The sequence below is a fragment of the Macaca mulatta genome, chromosome 6, assembly GCF_049350105.2.
Source record: "Macaca mulatta isolate MMU2019108-1 chromosome 6, T2T-MMU8v2.0, whole genome shotgun sequence".
Taxonomy (NCBI): domain Eukaryota; kingdom Metazoa; phylum Chordata; class Mammalia; order Primates; family Cercopithecidae; genus Macaca; species Macaca mulatta.
The window spans coordinates 82293189-82314232 of record NC_133411.1 but is presented as its reverse complement, the minus strand read 5'-3'; the positions used below and the strand labels follow the sequence as shown (position 1 = coordinate 82314232).

The following is a 21044-nucleotide window of genomic DNA, read 5'->3' as shown; positions in this document are numbered from 1 at the left end:
TTATCACTGCAATTCTTTTTTTTCTTTTTCTTTTTCTTTTTTTTTGAGACAGAATCTGGCTCTGTCATCGAGGCTGAAGTGCAGTGGCACAATCTCAGCTTACTGCAACCTCTGCCTCCCATGCTCAAGTGATCCTCCCACATCAGCCTCCCAAGTAGCCTGGACTACAGGTGCACACCATCATGTCCGGCTAATTTTTGTATTTTTTGTAGAGATGAGGTTTTGTCATGTTGCCTAGGCTCAATTTTGTTTGTTAACTAAACATAAAATGCCCGTTGTATACTAAGCACAGTGCTTGTACTGGGAATTCTACGGATCAAAAAGCAAGGTTTCTCTCTTCAGGAAGCTGACAGTCTTGGGGTGGAGACACACCTGCACATATAATTTCAACATGGAATGATAGTTGCAGGAATGAGGTTCAGTTCTCAGGACAATGGAAGGAGATCTTGGGTTGAACTAAAGGCAGGGGCAAGGGAAGGGTTGCTGGAAAAGATGGAACTGAGCCAGACTTGAACTAACCAAGAAAGGAAGCCAGGTGAGGATGGGGAGGAGAGAGGTTCTAGGTAGAAGGAACAGGTGAGTGAAGTCACAGGGACTGTAATAAACATTGTATGTGCTGTGTGGGATTGCCAGAGCAGGGCAGAGGGCAGGTTGGAAAGGATAGATTTGGGAGTCAACTGCATTTCAAGTCGTGTGATGCTTCTGGGTTCTTATTTCACCTGACCTGACTAAAATTATTGCACAAGTATACGGAGAGAAGGGGGTTGGGAAGTGTGACTCTGCGGTGAGGTTGAGAAAATGCACAATCTTGAGTTTCCCCAGTTGGAAGTTCAATAGAGAGTGTCTGCTTTGGACTGAATTTTGTACCCCCACCCCCCAAAAATTCATTTTGAAGCCCTAACACTATGATGGTATTTGGAAGTGGAGCCTTTGGGAGGTAATTAGGTTTAGATTAGGTCCTAAGGGTGGGGCACTGGTCTGATGACATCAGCATCCTTATAAGAACTGAAATCATAGAGGTTCCTCTGTCTCTCCCTCTCCCCTGTCTGCTATGGGAGGACACAGAAAGTAAGTGGCCCGCTACACTCCAGGAAGCGGACCCTCACCAGGCACTGACTCTGCTGGCAACTTGATCTGGATTTCTCAGTCTCCAGAAGTATGAGAAATAAACATCTGTTGTTTAAGCTACCCAGTCTATGGTGTTTTGTTACAGCAGCCCAAGCAGACAAATACACATCAAAAGCTGGAAAACCAGGAGGCTGGGGCTGGAGTATATAGTATATTGAGTGCTAGCCCTGGCAATAATTGGGAAGGATCTAGAAGTATGTTTTTGCACTTCTTTCTCTGGAGCCCCTCCCATCTTTCCTTTTTAAATAATAGCCTAGTGACAAATGATATTAACTTGTACAAGACATTCCCCTGCCTCTCCCCAGGGTTATGAACCATTTTGCCATTGTTGTAATTCCACCCTTTACCACCCCCAAAAAAGAAATGAAGAGTACTGTTACCCTAGGGAGCTCACAGAATCCACTGTAATTTATATTAAAAGAGTGAAGGTATTATAAACTTTGGTCCTCAAGTTAGAAATGTGTTACATTTTTGGTAAAAGATATATTGAAATATAACACATATATAGAAAAGGACACCAATCATAAGCATACAGGTTGTCAAATTATCAAAACTAAAAATACACGTGTTACCAGATCAAGAAACAGAATATTAGCAGTGCCCCAGACCCCGCTATACTCCCGTCTTGTTACCACCTCTGCCATTGACAATTACTGCCCTGAGCTCTGGTACCACTGATTCATTTTGCCTGTTTTTCTAACTTTATATAAATGAAATCATATCATACGTATTCTTTGATGTTTAGCTTTTTTAGCTCAACATTTTATGATATTCATTCATATTATTCCTTGTAGTTGTGTTTGTAAAACCCTGTTGCCAGAAGGTATTCCATTTTATGATTAAACCACAATTTATTTACCCATTCTACCACTGATGGGCATTTGCATTGTTTCTACTTTATCAGTATTATGAATGGCAACACTATGAGCATTTTTGTGCATGTCTTTTGGTGAACATATGTATGCATTTCTGTTGAGCATATACAGGCAGTTCTCATCTTGCATAGTACCAAATGCACAAATTTCATTTACCGCAGTGTAGTTAGATAACACCAGTCCCCCAGCAACACAGTTCAAATTTCAATTATGACTGCATATAAACTATGAAAAACTGCAGAAAGTACAAACTTTGCCATTAGCCATCCAATCCACAAATCATTATGTAAATATCAGAGGGCATCATGGTCAGAGACCCACAATTCTCTTTTTCCAAAGTCTTGGGTACTACACATCTGTTATTCAGTTCACACACAGACAGCAAAGTCTATACTTGTGTTGCCTCCTTGTTTCCCAGTGATAAATCCATGTGATTTATCAAGTTTCATCAATGTAATTATCAATTTTATAAAAATTTTATAAACATTTTATAAAAATTGATAATTAAAAGAAGAAATTGACCAACAAAGATGAAAATGCAAAAAAAAAAAAGAGAGAGATAATGCTAGAGGTGAAATTTAAATTGAACATAAATGAAGTTATAGAAGAAATATAGTTGGTTATGGGAATGTTGACACTGCCAATGACTGGAAGACCCTAGTTGTTGCAGTTAGAGAAATAGCAATGGCATAATTTTTGTTTTTGTTTTGTTTTGTTTTTATAGACAGAGTCTCCCTGTGTTGCCCAGGGCGGAGTGTGGTGACACTATCACAGCTCGCTACAGTCTCAACATTCTGGGCTCAAGAAATCCTCCCACTTCTGCCTTCTGAGTAGCTGGGACCACAGGTGCATGCCACAATGCCTGGCTTATTTATTTATTTATTTTTAATAGAGATGGAGCTTTTCTATGTTGCCCAGGCTGGTCTCAAACTCCTGGGCTCAAACGATCCTCCCATCTCAGCCTCCCAAAGTGCTGGGATTCCAAGCATGAGCCACTGTGCCCAGCCAGGGTTCGTTTTTTGACATAAATGACGAAAGTGATAGTGATGAAAAGGATGAAGATGTAAAAGAGGAAGTGACGCTGAGAAAAAGTCTTCACAATAAACTCTAAGATATTTCACAACATTGAAAGCACAATGGATAAAATGTTGGAAGCTGATCCAAACTTCAAAAAGAGTATGACAGTTCACTAAGGCATAGAAGAAGATGCTCGCTCCATATGGTATGTAATAATATGAGAAGAAGGTAATTATTGTTTAAGCTGTTTGATAATATTTTTACAAAGAAATTAAACACTTTAATTCTCAATGTTGTTAATGTCTTAAATTCCTAAATACAGGTTAGTGTTCCTATCTTTTTTCATTTCTTTATGCCAATGTGACAGAAAGAGAGAATTTAATGTTTTGACAAAGTTTTCTAAATATCATGAGACAACTGCAATTTTCCCATTGATTATTAAGATGGTTTTGCACAGTTTCAGCTTGTGTGGCCATTTTTATGTCTCCCACTACTGTGCAAAGCAAGGACTGCCTGTGTTGATAGTACAGTTCTAGGTTAAGGTAACGAACATTTGACACACTGCTCAACTGACAATCAGTTCCTCTCACAATCCTCTGTCCATTGGGTTTGCCTTAAAGACTATGTTCCAATGAGAATCAGTAGACCAATAAGTCAACTTTAGTCCTTGTAAGGTATCAAGCAAAATGAAGAGTGAATAATGATTAGACACTGGCTCAAGAATATCTCAATATCAGCTAGCCCTTTTCTTTGCTCATAACATATGAGGACTGCCTTTAGCCATATAAACTCAAGCTTTGTCAAAGTAATGCATCTTTTAGCTGTGGCCCACCCCATATGTTACTGCCCACAAACTTCTGCCTAAACAGGCCTTTTGATATAAAATTTGGCTGCACTTTAGTAGCTGGAGCTGAACCAGAAACAGTGACTATTTATGGATGAACCTTTACATACTACTAGTAGTTTGAAATTGATTTCACAATTCAAAAATAAAATATTAAATGGAGTAAACTGACACAATCAAGTCTTTATCCAAAGTATTTTCCAGAATTTCCTCAGCCCAAGATGGTAGTGAACCTGTAGAGTCATAGATCCAAGCATGATTAAAAACAAGCAAACAAAAAGCAGAGGAGGACAGTCCCCAGAGGAGAATTGTGCGGATGTGTCAGGAGAAATAGATGTCAAAGAACCTGGGCCCTGGAGAGAGAGAGGGAGGAAATAGCTTTTGAACTTCCCTACTCCCTTGAGGCCAGATTGCATGAGTTTCCTAAGATTCTCCTACATCCTTTCAATAAACTACCTTAATTCTACTCATGCTTTTTAAATCAGTTTCTGTTTCATGTAACAAAATCTACCCTAATGCCACATCCCAATAATATCTCAATAATTTAGCATAACTTGATGCTACATGAGGCACACATAGAGCTTAGAGATCTATAATTTTAATCTAACAAAAAATTTATAGTTTTGTAGTTATAACTTTTTATTTCTGTTTTAAAATTACAACAGTAACTTATGTATGGATAGTCAGTGTACAAAATCCAAATGATACAGAAATGAATAGAAAACCTGTGACTATGAATCCTTTTACTTCCTCACCACAGATTGGCCAATCCCAGCCCCTCTCCAGAGGTAAACACTAATAACAATCTCTCTGATCTGTTGCACGCCTCTACACATATAAATGTTACGTATTTCTTAACACAAGCAATATAATACTATATTTATTCTTTTGCAACTTGCTTTTTCAATCATTCATGTGTCTTAGATAGAGTTCTTGTCAGTACATTTATATCTTCCTGATGCTTTTCAACAGCTCTATAGTATCTATAGTATTGATAATTATGCTCTTAATTATACCCATAACTTTTACCCTTTCCCTATTGATGGTTACTTTCAATTTTATACTATTTAAAATTACACTGCAATGATTTGTAAAAAAAAATCGCTGTGCGTGTGATTATTTCTGGAAGGTAGACTCCTAGAAATGGAATTACTGGGTCAACTTTCAGACCTAATTCCAAGTTACCTTCAAAAGCAGGTATCTATTTACCCTTCTACCTCAATATATTAGAAACCACATTTCTCCTGCACACTAACCAACCCCAAACACTAGATATTACCAATCTTTTTATTTCAAAATTCGTAAAATCTTTACCAGACTAATGGGAGCAAAATTTCTTGTTGTTTTAATTCTTATAATTCATAGAGCAAGTACACAGTGAATTTTTTATTTTATTATTCAATTTTGAATATCTAATTTAGAGCACATAACTTCTTATTGGAAAATCAAATATGAAATTTCAATCATGTCTGAGAAAAATCAATATATAAACTGTAACCATATAGGAAATATATTTTTAAAATAACACTATGTACATTTTTTGTAAGTTAGCAAGTAGTTAAATACATTGGTAGCATTTCTATATATTAATATTTTGTGAGCATATGCTCTTTTCCATGATGTAACAAAAGTTCGTGCACAAAATAGAGAAAAAAGGATGATGCAAAATGCAAAAAAAAAAAAAAAAGATCACTTTGCTCAATCTGCTCCTGCCCATGATATCAGCATCATTATGTGCTCACTACTCTTCCTTGACTCTCTATAACCCTTCAGAGGGGAGATGATAAGTGCAAATGGCCCACAGTGATCATGTACCACCACACACTAGCATAGGACAATAGAACCCAAAAGCTAAATTAATAAGAAGGCAGTGACACAATGGAACTGATTTCTTTAAGGCCTAAATCACTCTAATACCCTTTTTCAAAATTTCTTACTGTAAAGCAAGGAAAGAAAGAAACCAAAACTGAATTTAAAACAAACTCTGAGGCCAGGCACAGTGGATTACGCCTGTAATCCCAACACTTTGGGAGGCCGAGGCAGGCAGATCACGAGGTCAGAAGTTCGAGACCATTCTGGCCAACATAATGAAACCCCATCTCTACTAAAAATACAAAAAATTGACAGCTGTGGTGGTGTGTGCCTGTAATCCCAGCTACTCAGGAAGCTGAGGCAGGAGAATCGTTTGAACCTGGGAGGCAGAGGTTGCAGTGAGCTGAGATCGCACCATTGCACTCCAGCCTGGGCAACAGTGCAAAAAAAAAAAAAAAAAAACTAACAACAACAAAACTCTGTTTACTACAAAATAAAGCAATGTCATTTGGTCTCAGTGGAGCAAGTTACCCAGTCACAGTCTAATGCAGTGAAGAATTAAGATGCTCATTGCTCCTGCAATCAGATCATCTGGGTTTGAATCCCAATGTCACCTCTTACCTTGGATAAACCACTTTCACCTGTCCAAACTTCATAAAATGGAGATAGTAGTAAATCCTCCATACAATAGTTGAGATTAAATGAGAATTGAATGTGGTAATCCTTATAAAGTTCTCAGCCTGTATCTGCTACTACCTAAATGCTAAGTAATAGTGTCTAAATTTCACTGGGTTGAATCTTGATCCTGTTTCACAGGCTGCCTGTGCCTTAAGGTGAGAGGGTATCCCCAAAGGGCTCTGAAAGTGTAGGGGAATGGGGTGCCTTTCCTGGAGCTAGATACAGTGGTGAAGGCAAAGCTAGGTTTGGTCAAGCAGGCAAGATGAGAATATAAAGCTTGGACAGATGATAGACAGAAAACTGAAGCAGGCTGCCATAGAAGAAAGGGGTAATTAAGACAGGAAAGTGAGGAGGAAGGCATGGCAGCATTTGGCCTGCAGCCAAGATGGTTCCTGCTGGATGCAGAAGTACTTGCCTGTGTCAAAACTTCCAGCTGGGCAACTGGCTATGGTGCTGTGTGTTATCCACTGATGGTCCTGCCCTAGGGTAGTTCTTCCCCGTCTTTAAGGGAGTCTGGCTCCTTGAACAGTGACTTCAAAGAGAAACAGCCAGGAGACTGAAGAAACTCAGGCCTTTCCTTAGGAAGGGGAGAAGTTCAGTCCGTTCATTCATTCAGTCAGTATTTATTGCATATCAACTAGGGGACAAGAAAGGAGCTAAATGACGAGGATATAATTTATCTAAACTGGTGAACAGAACATATGTGAAACTTGCCTTTGTGAATTTTGCTGTCTATTAGAGGAAGACAAACTTAAACATGTGAGTAAACAAGTGAATATATAACCACAAATTGTAAGCAGTCCTGTGAAGGAAAAAAATAGGATGCTATGTGAGAGAACAGGAGAAAGATTCTTATTTATACGTCAGGTTGGTGATGCGGGGGTAGGGTTGCGAAAGGCTTCTCTGAGGAGGTGACAGTCAAGTTAAGAACTAACGGATAAGTAAGAATTAGATAGAGTTGTAAGAAAAACTGCCATAGAGAGGAAACATCAGTTGCGTAGACCCTGAGGTCGGAATGAGCCTAATCCAATCCAGGAACTGGAAAAAAAGACTGCAGAGCCACGTGCCAGGGGCACCAGTGAGACGACATGGAGCCAGAAGTGTAGGCAAGGACTAGATGATACAGGGTGTTATGATGCCATTGTCATCATTTATTAAAGAGTTCCCTTTGTATCAACCCCTGTGGAAGAGGGGAAGGAAGTGAGAAATGCTGGGAACAGGCCCTAAGCCTGTCACAAACAGGCCTTAAAGAAACTGGCCATAAACAGGATTTCTGCAGCAATGTGACATGCTGGTGACAGCTAGCATGCACACTTCTAGAAGTTGTTAGTTTACTGGAGCAGGGCAAGGGAAACCTGGCCCACCCAGAGTGGAAAACTGCTCAAACCACAAACAATAGCAGGAGCGGCCTGTGCCTTAACAACGTGCTTTTGCTGCAGATAATCAGCCAGAGCCTGTTTCTCTGCTCCTCACTAAGAATGCTTTGTTTCCCATAAGGAATGCTTTTAGTTAATCTATAATCTATAGAAACAATGCTTATCACTGGCTTGCTGTCAGTAAACACATAGGTCAAACTCTGTTCATGGCTCTCAGCTCTGAAGGCTGTTAACCCCCTGATCCCACTTTGCACTCTATTTCTGTATCTTTGTCTTAATCCCTCTAGCACTGCTGGGTTGGGTCTCCACGACCGAGCTGGTCACGGCAGAGAAAGATGGGGCAGAGCAAGACATGAGCTGAGTGGCAGACCCAGATGACAGCCACAGCCAATCCCATGTGAAGCTCCGCAGCTAGAATGGCTATCCAGAGTTGCCCAGAGTTGGCCAAGCCTTTATACTCCCGCGAAGAGTGGTCCCTGGATGCAGGGCACCCTGGGAAGGATGAAGTGGCTCCCTGTGTCTGAGGTCAGCCTGCAGGGGCTGACCATTGAAGACATCTACCAACAGCATTCCCAGCAGCCAGACTGCTCACTGTGTTCACCATAGCCATGGTCTGGGATGGTTGGGATTTATACAAATGCAGTGGAAAGCCTTCATATGATGGGAATGAAGTAAGCAAACCAATACGGCTGCTGTATGGAGCCTGGATCAGAGGCTACAGCTTGGAAACAGAGAACCCAGTCAAGAGGCTGCTGTTCAGGCGAGGGATGCTGGATGCTGTGGCTAGGAAGGAAGGAGCGGTGGTGGAGAGAAGTGGAGAGATTCAAGATATACAGAAGAAGCAAAGAAAGGAATTAGTGAGGGCTTATTTCCAGCAATATGAAATCCATAACACATTATGAGAGAATAATGTGAAAATCAAAGGCTATGCTAAAGAACTCAATCAATATTCTTAAAATAAAATTTTATTTATCTAAGTAGGATATTGCAAAGAGAGCGTGGTTACTTTGGGATATAGCTTTGAACTTGCTCTCTTTCAACCAGTTAGGTTTAATGTGGCCTTAGCCTTCCATTTGACATAAACATAAAGGGCCAGCAGTGGACTGGCCCCCAAACAAGTGACCAAAACAACGTTTGTGGAAAAGCCAGCATTTCTTTTGGAACAAAACTGCCAGACAAAGATTTGCCTACAGTTTACAAAAGCGAGAACAAAGTTACATGCAGTTACAAAGGCATTTTGATTGATCACCACCTTGAAACATAGCATTCTGGAGCAGCATATGATCCAAGTATCCCATTTTATAGACAGGAAGACTGAGACTCATGGCAGATGATTGACTTATGACCACATAGAAGATTTGCAACCAAGTGTAAACTAGAATTCAGCTTTCTTCTCCAGAGCATTTCCCACTATGGTTCATATCCCTTCAAATGGTTAGATGTGGAGGAAAAGCTGCAGAATTGAAGCTCCTAGCCAGTTATTCCTAAAACTAGGATTCTATCTCATAAGACAGGACAAGGAAGGTTTGCTCATTATGTTTTTTGTTTTTAAAAGGACCGAGTCTTGCTCTGTCACCCACGCTGGAGTGCAGTGGCACAATCTCAGCTCACTGCAACCTCACCTCCCAGGTTTAAGCGATTCTTGTGCCTCAGTTTCCCTAGTAGCTGGGATTACAGGCATGTGCCATCATGCCTGGCTAATTTTTGTATTTTTAGTAGAGACAGGGTTTCGACATGTTGGCCAGGCTGGTCTTGAACTCCTGGGCTCAAGTAATCCACCCGCCTCGGCCTCCCAAAGTGCTGGAATTACAGGCATGAACCACCACACCCAGCCTGCTCATTGTTACTCTTCACCAAAGAAACTGATGACCAAATCAGCATAAATGGTCCATAAAAGATCTAACGTAGTATTCTCTAATCTGTCTTATCTTTTGAATATAGACTTTATTCACATTTTCAAATATTCCTGAAAGCTCCCTAAAGCTTTAAATGTGCCATGAGGAAAGTGCTCACGTTCATGGATTTCCAACTTTCTTATCATCAATTTTCAGTGTCTTTATTCTTTTTCATAAAGGTCAGTGAACAAAAATTGCATTCTGAGATGCAATCTCCTGGATTATAGACCTTCTAGAGAATCTGCCTAATGTTCCAGTCATCACACACAGCAAAGACAACTCCTGACCCATGAAAGAAAAAACATGCCACTGAGACCTTTTGTATGAATCTTTTTGTTAATAGAACCAGTGAGCTTCAACTGAATTCAATCTTAAATTTCCAGAGCACCACTGCTGGATGCTCACAGAAAAAAACAGGCGCTCCTCTAGGATATCTTAACATTTAAAATTGGTAACTTATTTTTCCAGCATAATGTGAGGAAGCATGAAACTTTTCTCTGCTTGCATTTATTCCTGGTCCCCTTCCCAAACGTCTGCACACTGCACCTGATAATAATGTGTCAGTGGGCAATGCCAAACTTAGCAGGGAGACAGGAGAGAGACAGAGGGGAGAGGAGGAGACAAGAAGGGAATAAGGAAAGAGGTAGAAAAGATGAGGTGAAAAGTAGGGGGAGAAGGGGGAGAAGGGAGGGAAGAAAATTTAAGGGTTAGGGAGGGGAGGGGAAAAAATAGAAGGGACTGGAGGAAAAAGGAGGAACTGGAGGGACTGGAGGAAAAAGGGACTGGAGGAACAGATCAGGGAAGAAAGCAGAAAGGAGGGAAGGCTTATGAATTAGCTCTCATTAAGCTTTTCTCCTTTCATTATTTTCTTCTAGTAGCTAAGAGGAATTTGAAGACATTTCCATAAAAATTTATTTTTGTAGGTACAACAGATAGGATTTTGACAGCAAAGTTCTGATAATTACCCAAGTGTATATTAACAGTCTGTATTCAGGACTTTCAGAGCTTTTAAGATACAACCAATATTTTACAAAATGTAGTTTTCTTCTCTTAAAATGAATTAGATAATAACCACGCTTAATGAGCAACTACAGACTGGAAACACAGAGTGTGAGACTACATAAAACAATTTCTATAAAGTGATTAAGATGGTAGCTGGCCTGTAGAAGCTCAGCAAACAATAAATTATTATTATTTGTGTAATGTTGCAACCCAACAAAACTTACAATAAAATTAGTTGTGTACATATACATAAGTGTATATGCATGTGGTAATTAGCCATAAGTTCACAAATGTTAGTGCACATGGTAATTAGCCATAAGTTCTCATAAATTCTTGTAATTAATATTACCTTTATAGAACCAGACCTAGTTTTTCTATTTTTCATTTTAGAGCTCTACATCTTTATAATGTACCATTGTTTATGTTTTCCCTAAATGCAGTTTAATTCTCTTTGCACATTCATGATAATCCCATTGTTAAATGCCATAGAGGCCAGATAAGTTCCCCCAAGCAGATGCCCCAGCTTTCCCACCATGCCTTAGGCAAACACTCCCTGGGCTCATCTGGAAGTGGGCTGGCCTGGGCACCTGAGGGTAGAAGAGCTCAGGGGTCCTGACTGTGGAGTATGAACTGTGCAGCATCCCCCAGAGAAAGGACACGTGTGAGGGGACAGGCTGGGCACAGGGAGACTCAGAGCGAGGTGGTTGATGTGTTTGGGAGAGAAGACAGAGTGACAGTCAACCCTGGACACAGGGGTGTGGAGCAGAGCTGACTGGTAGGTTGGGTGAGCGGGATCTAGTTGGGCCAGGATTGGATTCAGGCAGGGCCAGGGACGCCAGGGAACTTTTTAATGATTTGGGGGAAGCCTCTAAGCAGAGAGATTTTGGAACCTAGCCATAATGAGTGCAAAATGGCAGAGATAAGGTCAAAAGAACACAGGGGTTCTTCTCTATACAGGCAGAGAAAAGAAGCAAAATTATTCTCCCCTTCTGTCCTGCTTCATACACTTGTTCTCTTATTAATATTCCAACTGTACTACCCAGGCATGTCCTCCAGTTCTCCCATCTCTCTAGGCCTCAGGATGCAGACTATCGATCGAAGTTGGTAAGGTGAGATGGGGTCTGGGGAGTGGGACGTGGAGAGAGGAGACTAGGAACAGAATTTCTTCCAAGCTTCCTTAAACCAAATTAACCACAGAGGGATCACACAGAGAGAGTAAAAGTACTTAAACTCTGTGACTCCATCGCCTAGTTTTGAGGGTTCAGTGCCTACTCCCCAGCTTCTATCTTCAAAAATGGGGATTGTAATCATTCTGGGGATTATATGTCCTTCTAAGGTTGAGGAGGAAAAAGCTACATAACCATTTCCCAAGCAAATGCATCTGCATCCAAAATTCTGATTACAATTGCAGGGAGTTCATAGACCCCCTGGATCAAGTCCAGGGACCACAAGTTAAAAATAATTAATACCTACATGTGTTTACCGTGAATCACGTCCTAATGCTAAGTAAATACGTGCAGCAGCATAAGGGACTGAACATCATCTCCCCAGCGTTTTCGGGGCCCAAACTCCCAACATTTCTGCAGTTTCCATGGGATCAAGTGAGAGAGCTAAACAATGAAAACAAAAGTTGCTTCGTGGTCATTTCCCTCAGCGTTTGAAGTGAAATAAAATTAATGACAAGGACAAAGCATTTGTTAATGGATACAAAGTTTCTGTTTGGAGTGATGAAAAGTTTCGGAAGTAGAGAGTGGTGATGGTTGAATATCACTGAGACTTTGATTACTGCCACTGAATTATATGCTTAAACTGTTTTAAAATGGCAAATCTTATGTTATATAGTATACCACAATTAAAACAAGGTTAAAAAATAATACTTTAAAGAAGGAGGAAAGTGTGAGTATACCAACAAAAAAGAATCTAATACTATGCCTGGCATGTAATAGACACTCAACGAAAGTTACACTCTTCTCTCCCTCAACCCCGAATATGGGAATTCCCGCAGGGCTACCACACTTCCTGGTCTTTGGTGGCTCCTGTGGAAGGTCCCTTCCCTTGCTCTCTCACCCTTTCTTTTGAATTTTTTTTTTTTAGCTTTATTGAGGTATAACTGATGTACCAAAAATTGCACACATTTCGTGTGTACCTCTTGATGAGTTTGGAAATGTGACTAGTCATGAAACCATCACCACAACCAAGGCACTAAACATATCCATAACCTTCAAAAATGTCTTTATGTTCTTTTGTGGGATTTGGGGGGTTTGTTGTTATTGTTTGTTTGGTAAGAACACAACATGAGATTATCCTCTTACATTTAAAAGTATACAATACCATATTGTTAAACCTAGGTACTATGTTGTACAGCAGGTATCTAGTACTTTCTCATCTTGCATAATAGAAACTTCATACCCATTGAAAAATAATTTCCCATTTTCCCCTCCCCCAGCCCCTAGCACTCACCATTCTAATCTCTGTTTTTATGGGTTTGACCATTTTAGATACTTCATATAACTGGATTCATATAGTATTTGTCCTTCTGAGACTGGCTTATTTCACTTAGCATAATCTCCTCTAGGTTCATATGTGTTATCAAAAAAGGCAGGATTTCCTTGTATTTTTTAAGGCTGAATAATATTGCATTGTAAGTTCATATGACACTTTCTGTATCCATTCATCTGTCGATGGGCATTTGGGTTGTTTCCATATTTTGGCTATTATGAATAATGCTGCAATGAACATAGGATAGGGAACACATTCAAACCATAGCCCCTTCCAACTCTCTTCCTGTTCCCCAAACTATAGGATCCATAGCTCCTCTCCAACAGGAAAATCATGCACTGATATCCACCTGCATTACATGTAATCTAGTACGTTAATGGAAAAACTTATGCCTCAGGTCCTCTAGAATCTTAGACTTTCATATTCAAAATTCAGGCTTTTGCAATCAAATCTTCTTCTGCCAAACAGTAAAGAGACTCAAGAGCCCATTTTGAATCTCAAACTTGAGAACTGGTTTCTTATTTGTTTTCTCTGCTATAATATTCCTTCCAGAGGAAATTGATACCTCTAGTCTAGTTTGAATGGTGACAGCATACCAGAGATTAAAAGGAACTAACAGGAATTTTTTCAAATGGTTAATATATTAAAATGTTATACCCTATTCCTCAACTGTGAGTGTTTACCGAAGGATTTTGTCTTTGTGTGGCTGTGCATACATGCAGTTTGGCAGGAATGCAGACCATATGTACTGCTCTGGCCCCCATCAGCCTGTTTTTTTTTTTTTTTTTTTCTATTTGTCAGCAATATCTGGTTATATGTTCATCAGAAATATTTTGTTTTCATGATCATTATAGCGGCTTGGATTCAGAGCCACTAGATCCATAGAATATGCAGATAAAAAGTAGAGTCAGCCTATTCAATATATTTCAGTAGTAGCCAAGAAAATTCAGGCACCAAGCAGGAAAAACAAAAATGGAAAAGATGTATGTGCTTAAGAATTAACAATTGGGTATCATTCTTTGAACCAAAAAAGAATACAAAAAGTACTTTATCAGTAGCAAACTCATTAGTTCTTTTAATACCAATTGTAATGTCCCAAATCCCTCCTGTCTTTCCAAAACTGTTTTATTACACTTGATAATTTTTTCATTGAAATGAACTGAAACAATTCTGAAAGAAACTTCTATACAGCTGGAAGCCTTGGAGCAGATGAGAGTTTGAGTAAGCTCAGTGAGAATTTAGTCAAGCTACCCTGGCTTGTAATTCCTTTCCTAACTTATATATAACTTTGATTGAATATTGCTATTTTCTATCAACCACAGTTAGGTTAGATCTTTACAGAAGCCATTTCAACCTGAAGCTTTAAAAAAGTTCAGATGTTAGTGTTCCAATGTTCAATAATTTTTATAGACTCCTACTGTCTCTGGTTTATATATGAGTCAAAGAAAGAGAAAGTCCAACAAAACCCAAGTGATTCATAGAAACCTAAGATTAACTTGTTGTCCAGTTCATTTCCAGGGTCACATTGCAGGGGATGATAAACCATCTTACTTTAAAAATCTGCATAGAGGTAGATTCTATAATCTTTTTAAATTGCTTGCTCTAAGAATCTATGTTCTTTGTGCTTTTTTTGTTTTTTAAAAAAATCTTTTAAGATTATAAAATTAATATTTATTTTTAGATGAACACAATATAGAAAATATTAAAGAGGAACTCTCCCTCTCCATCCCCATGATACCATGATTAGCCTGGTGCTAATCACCAAATACAAGCAGAGTTTGAGCACTAGAGTCCTCGGGTGACTCAGATGTCTCTGGGACATATCTGTTCAATCCCAAGGGCTGCACTCCAGCACTCTATGTGTGTGGAGATTAGGAGGGAGCTGTCCTGAAGGAGTGCCCACGAGAAGTTTGACCTAATTCTGCCAGCTGCCTATATGGTGTATGGTACTGGCCCATTCCATTACTATCCGAGTCCTGTGAGGGTATTGGGAAACGTTGTGATTAAATATCGTAAAAGCAATTTCACTACACTGTTGTACACACTGGGGCCAAGGCAACTACCTTAAGACCCCTCTCTCAGATTATGACAAAACTAAGGAGGGATTCTTTCCTGGGGCCAGAGGTGCTCAAGCGCCTCTGTGGTGAGGCCGATAGCACAGAAGTCCGGCCTTAGTGCCCACTGGGAACAGATGTGCTGGTGAGCACATTTTAGAACTCCCCAGCTCCAGGACTGGGGGATTTATTTGGAGCATGTTTTGTAAAGAGCTGTGGTTCTATATAACACAGGAAAGAGGTAGAACCAGGGAAATAAGTGTTTTTACTAATAGTGTAAACCCCTTAGTATCTGTAGGCAGGTGAGGGCTATGAAAATTCATATTAAATAACCATAACTTTTTATGATTCAATAATTTTATTTCCTAGGGTGTTTTGTACATTGCATTTTTCATTATTTAATGAACAATGTCTTATTTCATTTAATATTCTTCAAAACATCCTTTTGTTTTGTGCTCCTAGATATCCCATCTTGATTTGGAAGGTCTCCCCCATTCCTAGATTATACACATGGTCTGTTAGATTTTTATTATTTTATTTTTATAATCAAACTTCTTTACTCATTTTGAATATATATGTATATATGTGTATATATGTATATATGTGTATATATATGTATATATATGTATAAATTTTCAAAGAGAGGCCTAATTTTAATTTCCTCCAGACAGACTGTCAATTGGGCTAGCATCATTTATTAAATAACCCAACCTTTGCTCAGTGAGTTAAAATACTTCTTTGTCATATATTAATGGCTGCATAGTACGTTATATATACCATAATTTATTTAAGAAAGGCAGCATATGTGCTAGTTAAGATGTAAGATGCAGATTCTAGAGTCAACTGCATGGGCTTGTCATTTATTAGCTATGTGATCTGGAGTAGGTTTCTTATTTTAGCACAGCAATTTTTTCTTTTTATTTTTCTTTTATTGTATAAAACAAAAGGTTTGACTAAGAAATGCATTTTAAAATAAATATATTTTTTATTTCAATAGTTTTGGGGGTACAGGTGGTTTTTGGTTACATGGATAAGTACTTTAGTGGTGGTTTCTGAGATTTTAGTGCACCTGTAACCTGAGCAGTGTACACTGCACCCGATATGTAATATTTTATCCCTCATCCCCCTCCCAACCTTTCCTCAAGTCCCCAAAGTCCAGTATATCACTCTTATGCCTTTGCATCCTCACAGTTTAGCTCCCACTCCTAAGTGAGAACTTAACAATATTTGGTTTTCCATTCCTGAGTTATTTCACTTAGAATAATGGCCTCTAGCCCCATCCAGGTTGCTGCAAAAGACATTATTTTATTCCTTTTTATGGCTGAGTAGTGTTCTATGGTGCATATATACCACATTTTCTTTAACCACTCATAGGTCAAAGGGCACTAAGGTTGGTTCCATATCTTTGCAATTGTGAACTGTGTTGCTATAAACATTCATATGCATGTGTATTTTTCATATGATTCTTTTCCTTTGGGTAGACACCCACTAGTGAGATTGAGATTGCTGGATCGAATGGTAGATCTACTTTTAGTTCTTTAAGGACTCTCCATACTGTTTTCCGTAGTGATTGTACTAATTTACATTCCTAGCAACAGTGTAAGAGTGTACCCTTTTTACCACATCCATGACAATATCTATTGTTTTTTGACTTTTTATGGCCATTCTTGCAGGAGTAAGGTGGTATTTCATTGTGGTTTTAATTTGCATTTCCCTGATGATTAGTGATATTGAGCATTTTTTTCAGGTTTGTTGGCTGTTTGTATATCTTCTTTCAAGAATTGTCTATTCATGTCCTTTGTCCACTTTTTGATGGGATTTTTTAATGCTGATTTGTTTGAATTTCTCATAGAGTATGGATACCAGTCCTTTGTCAGATGCATAGTTTGCAGATATTTTCTCCACTCTGTCGATTGTCTGCTAATTCTGCTGATTATTTCTTTTGCTGTGCAGAGCTTTTTAGTTCAATTAGGTCCTATTTGGCTGTTGTTGTTTTTGTTGCACTTGCTTTTGGGGTCTTAGTCATTAATTCTTTAATGTCAAGAGAGCTTTTCTGATGTTATCTTCTAGAACTGTTACGGTTTCAGGTCTTAGATTTAACTAAGGCTTTGATCCTTCTCGAGTTGATTTTTGCATGAGGTGAAAGATTGGGATCCAGTTTCATTCTTCTACATGTGGCTTGCCAGTTTTCCCCGCACCATTTATTGAATAGGGTGTCCTCTCCCCACTTTATGTTTTTGTATACTTTGTTGAAAATCACAGTTGGCTGCAAGTATTTGACTTTATTTCTACATCATCTATTTGGTTCTATTGGTCTACATGTCTATTTTTATGCCAGTATCAAAGCTCAGCTATTTGTTTGCTTTGTGACCATGGGCAAGTTACTTATCCCTCTGTGCCTCAGTAGCCTCATCTGTAAAATGGGGATAAAATCTCTTATGTTATGTTCATTAGTTGATGTGTTCTGCTGTGGTAACAATTCAATTCCCTATGCTCAATGCTTAACACATCAAAGGTTTATTTCTTGCTCTAGTCATTGTCCAGTGTGGGCCAGGTGGCTCTCTTTGGTGGCTTTTCTCCATGTGATGATTTTGGGATCTGAGTTGCTTCAAACATGTGGCTCCTAAATTGCCATGGAATGAACATAACATAAGAGATTTTATCCCCATTTTACAGATGGAAGAGAAGACAGAGCTGAAGTGTCACTCTGAGTGATCTTTGGACTTAGGTCAATAAAAGGCATATGTTACTTTTGCCCATATTTATTGACTAGAGTCACATAATTTCCAACTGAACTGCTAGGGAACCTGGGAAAGACAGTCTTCTTTTATTCCCAGGGAGAGGAAGTGTTTTGATTAACACAAAGTGCAGTCTCTGCCATATTGACTATTTGCCTTCCAGAAAGGTTATACTGATTTACATTCTCACCTTTAGTAAACGAGACTACTTACTTCCACTCATTATTGTCTATAGCAGTTGTTATTTTTCTTACTTTACTTTTTATGAGTTTTATAAGCTGAGAAAAATGTCAACTAGAAGTTATCTAGAAGATAACATCAGAAAAGCTCTCTTGACATTAAAGAATTAATGACTAAGACCCCAACAGCAAGTGCAACAAAAACAACAACAACAAAATAGGACCTAATTAAACTAAAAAGCTCTGCACAGCAAAAGAAATAGCAGAATTAGCAGACAACTGACAGAGTGGAGAAAATATCTGCAAACTATGCATCTGACAAAGGACTAGTATTTTTATTTATTTGATTTTATTAATTTTAAAATTAAAATTAGCCACTTACACTTATTTATCTTGTTTTATAAATTTCCTGTCCATTGATCATAATAACAGCTGAGTTAATGAAGCAGCTTGATACAGTGGGGGGAAAGAACGAGATTTTGAGTTAGAATATTTAGCTTTGAGTACCAGACCTATCACTTATTGCCCGCATTATTTGGTTCTCCTTAATTTCAGTTATTTAAGTGTGAAAGAGAGAAAATAAAGTATACTTCACAGGACAATATAGAAGTTAGTAAAATATATGTAAAGGATACATATTTTAAATATATATCATTTATCTATATTCTTATAAAACTTCATACATTCCTTTATTGAGTCATATATTCTGTTTTCAATGATTTCTTCTATCCTTTTTTTTTCCACTAGACCATAAACTTTTTGAAGGGATGCATTTGTGTTTGTGTTCCTAGAGCCTACCACAATTTCTAACATACGGTAAACTTTAGATGATTGTTTCTTGAATGAATAAATGATTGAATGAATAAACAAATTGACGATATTGGATCCATTTTAGACTTTACAGGCTTAAAAAATACCCTGCAATATATTTGTTTATTGAATCTTCATAACAGTCCTTCGCACGAGCTTGGTAGATACCATGAGCTTCTGAAACAAAATGCTAAAGACCCTCAAATATTTTATACCCTCTCTTCTTTGCTGGGTATATCACTGCTGTTTACCAAATAAAAGGGGGCCCCTACATTGGCCGCTGGGACAGGAAGGACATCAAGAAGGGGGAGAAGAACACAATTGTCACCTCTTACAACAGGAACTTCATGGGCTGCAGTGATACCAACCCTGAGACCCATGCCTTCGTCATGTTCCCAGACATTGTCACAGCCCTGGCCATTGCAGGAACCTCAAGTTCAACCCAGAGACTGACTACCTGATGAGCAAGGATGGCAAGAAGTTCAAGCTGGATGAGCTTCCCCAAGTGGAGTTTGACCCAGGGCAGGACATCTACCAGCACCTCCACCCCCGCCAAAGGACAGGAGTGGGCAGCACATTGACGTGAGCCCCACCAGCCAGTGCCTGCAGCTACTGCAGCCTTTTGACAAATGGGATGGCAAGGACCTGGAGGACCTGCGGATCCTCATCAAGGTCAAAGAGAAGTGTACCACTGACCACATCTTGGCTGCTGGCCCCTGGCTCAAGTTCCATGGGCACTTGGACAACATCTCCAACAACTTGCTCATTGGTGCCATCAACATTGAAAATGGCAAGGCCAACTCCGTGCGCAATGCCCTCACCCAGGAGTTTGGCCCCGTCCTTGAGACTGCCTGCTACTACAAGATACATGGCATCAGATTGATGGTGATCAGGGACAAGAACTACGGTGAGGGCTCGAGCCAGGAGCATACAGCACTAGAGTCTCACCACCTTGGGGGCCGGGCCATCATCACCAAGAGCTTCGCCAGGATCCATGAGACCAACCTGAAGAAGCAGGGCCTGCTGCCCTGACCTTTGCTGACCCAGCTGACTACAACAAGATTCACCCTGTGGACAAACTGACCATTCAGAGCCTGAAGAAATTCTCCGCCGGCAAGTCCCTGAACTGCATCATCTGGCACCCCAATGGGACCCAGGAGACCATCCTCCTGAACCTCCTGAACCTTCAACGAGATGCAGATCAAGTGGTTCCGCACCGGCAGTGCCCTCAACAGAATGAAGGAGCTGCAGCAGTGAGGGCAGAACCCGCCGCCCACCCCCCACCCCCCATCCCCCACCCAGCGCTGGAGTCATGTTCAAGTTCAGCTCTACTTGAGCCATCAGAGGATCTGATCCAGCCAGCCATGGCTTCTTATTCCAAGATGGTGTGACCAGACATGCTTCCTGCTTCCCAGTCAGCCCACGGAGTAACTGGTTGGGGGGGATTTCTTAAAATAACTTTTTAGCCCCTGTCTTCCTATTTTTAGTTTGGATCACATCTTAGGCAGCTCCATGCAACTGTATTTTTTTTTTATGACAAGACTCCCATCTAAAGTTTTTCTCCTGCCGGATTATTTCATTGGTGGGTGAAGGATTCTAGAGAACCTTTTGTGCTTGCAAGGAAAACAAGAATCCAAAATCAGTAACAAAAAAAAAAAAAGAGGGCCCAACCTTTAAACCATGCAGTCAGTACCACATCCTTGTTCTCAGCTCCTAGTTAATGCTCTCCACCTGTATAACTTCACCAGTGTTTACTCTCAGAATGCCTGCTGTGCCCTTAGCCCCATTCTAAGAGTTCCTGTGCATAGATTCTTACTTAAGAAAGTGGACGTAGTCAATTCCTTTAACTTCTATGACCATGTGTTTTACTACATTATCTCTACCACCCACCTATGTTTTGGTCTAGCAGAAAGACCACACCCAAAGGCAAAGAATCCCTGAGCTGACCATTAGTCCAGAAAGAGGCCATGTACTTCAGCTTTGTCCAACAGGTATGACAGCAGTTAACCAAAATTTATCAAACTCTTACACTTTGGGAATTGGGGGTGTGAAATATAGAATTGGGCAGAGAGTAAAGAATACTGAAGCAGAAAGACAATGAGAATGCAGTACACAATTGTCAAATTCAATGCTTGCT

General features: G+C 39.6%; 1 pseudogene; it reads left to right on the top strand.

The window, feature by feature from the left end:
- The first annotated feature begins 8338 nt into the window (after positions 1 to 8338).
- Positions 8339 to 20164, top strand: LOC711784 (aconitate hydratase, mitochondrial pseudogene; annotated as a pseudogene).
- The last annotated feature ends 880 nt before the right edge of the window (positions 20165 to 21044 follow it).